This window comes from Eumetopias jubatus, unplaced genomic scaffold (assembly GCF_037043125.1).
Source record: "Eumetopias jubatus isolate StellerSeaLion01/CBP00866 unplaced genomic scaffold, mEumJub1_p1.0 scaffold_12, whole genome shotgun sequence".
Lineage (NCBI taxonomy): Eukaryota > Metazoa > Chordata > Mammalia > Carnivora > Otariidae > Eumetopias > Eumetopias jubatus.
Genome location: NW_028274818.1, coordinates 5227975 through 5230105, shown reverse-complemented (window position 1 = coordinate 5230105; position 2131 = coordinate 5227975). Strand labels below are relative to the sequence as shown.

The 2131-nt window shown below is 33.8% G+C and overlaps 1 pseudogene; it reads right to left on the bottom strand.

The window, feature by feature from the left end:
* Positions 1-1184: 1184 nt before the first annotated feature.
* Positions 1185-1340, bottom strand: LOC114199134 (ATP synthase subunit epsilon-like protein, mitochondrial pseudogene; annotated as a pseudogene).
* Between the last annotated feature and the right edge of the window lie 791 nt (positions 1341-2131).

The window sequence follows — 2131 nt, the reverse complement described above, 5'->3', positions numbered from 1 at the left end:
TGGCTAGAGGTTTACCAATTTTGTTGATCTTAGCAAAGAACCAGCTTTTGCTTTCATTGATTTTCTCTATTAATTCCCTGTTTTTAATATCATTGCTTTCTACTCTAGTTTTTATTATTTCTTTTCTTCTGCTTACTCTGGACTTAATTTGCTCTTCTTTTTCTAGTTTCCTAAAGTGAAAGCTTATATTACTGATTTTAGGTCTTTTTTATTTTCTATTGTATGCATTCATTGCTATCAATTTTCCTCTAAGCACCATTCTTTTTGTGTGTATGGCTGAATCCCACAAATTTTGATAAGTTTTGTTTTCATTTTCATTTTGTTCAAAATACTTAAAATATTCTCTTGAGATTTCTTCTTTGACCCATGTATTATTTAGAAGTGTATTATTTAATCTCCACATATTTTCAGATTTTCCAGTTGTTTTTTTGTTACAGATTTCTAGTTTAATCCCTCTGTGATTTGAGAGCAGACAATGTATGATTTCTATTCTTCTAAATTTGTTAAGATGTGTTTTATGGCCCAGAAGGTGGACTATTTCGGTGAATGTTCCATGTGAGCTTGAGAAGAATGTATATTCTGCTGTTATTAGGTGAAGTAGTCTATAGGTGTCAGCTGATTGGTGGTGGTGTTGAATTCAATGATGTACTTACTGATTTTCTGCTTATTGGATCTGTCCATTTCTGGTAGAGGGGTGTTGACGCCTCCAGTGATGATAGTGGATTCATCTATTTCTCATTGCAGTTCTATCAGTCTTTGCCTTATGTATTTGAAGCTCTGTTGTTAGGCACATATACGTTAAGGATTGTTATGTCTTCTTGGAGAATTGACCACTTTGTCATTATATAATACCCTTATATTTCTGATAACAACATTCATTTCTTTGAGGTCTACGCTGTTTGAGATTAATATAGCAACTTATGCTTTCTTTTGATTAATGTTAGCATGTTTTCTCTTTCTCTACCCATTTACTTTTAATCTTTATATGTCTTTATACTAAAGTGGGTTTTGTTTTTGTTTTGCTTTGTTTTTTGAATCATACTTCAATTTATTGGCATTGTCAGGCTGTGAACAAGACAGGTATTTTTTTTCCCATGAAGGGAGATCTTTTTCAATCTGCCCTAACATGTGCCCACACATCATCACCTGGAAAATGCAGCGTTTCAAGCTTCAGTCAGAGTAGATTATTCCTTTTTCACTTTCACAATTTTTTTGCTGCTGCTGGAAGTCTTCTGGGCATTTGTTTTGAATTCTATCATCAGTGCATCTCTCACTACTTTTGCACAAATCTGGGAGTATCAGATGTAGCTGAGTCCAGTCTGTCACCAGTACACCACCATGATGTCTCAAGAGTCAGTGCCTCTGGCCAACTTGCAAGGACATGTCAATGCTGGCTTAGTGGGCAGCCCAGCTACAGGAAGATCAGGCCTGAGAAACAGAAGGAGCAGGACTCTGGACCTGCCAATCCTGCCACCTCTTGCCCCTATCCACCTCCCTAATGGTCCCTGTTGTCCACCAGGAGCCAAAAGGGTCTCGTTTTTTTTTTTATCCATTCTGACAATCTCTGTCTTTTCATTGGTTCATTTAGATCATTGGCATTCAAATTGTTTCTTGATATCGTTAGAATATTATTTACCATATTTGTTACTGTTTTCTATTTGTTTTTCTTGTTCTTTGTTGTTATTATTGCCTTACACTCTTTTTCTGCCTTTTGTGGTTTAATTGAGCATTTTATTTTCTCTCCTTTCTTAGTATGTATGGTATACTATTTTTTTAAACTTTTTTTTGTGGTTATTCTAGATTTTGCAATATACATTTACAACTAATCCAAGCACATTTTCAAATAACACTATACTGCTTCATGTGTAGTGTGAATACCTTATATAACAAAATAATCCTAATTCCTCTCTCCTATCCCTTGTATCATTGTCCTTCATTTCACTTATATATAAGCATTCAGAAGCATATATATACATAAGAAATATACATAAGCACACACAATTGAATACATTGTTGTTATTATTATTATTTTGAACAATGTGTTATCTATTAAATCAATTAAGAGTAAAAAAATAAGTTTTTATTTTACCTTCACTTATTCCTTGTCTGATGCTCTTCCTTTCCTTATGTA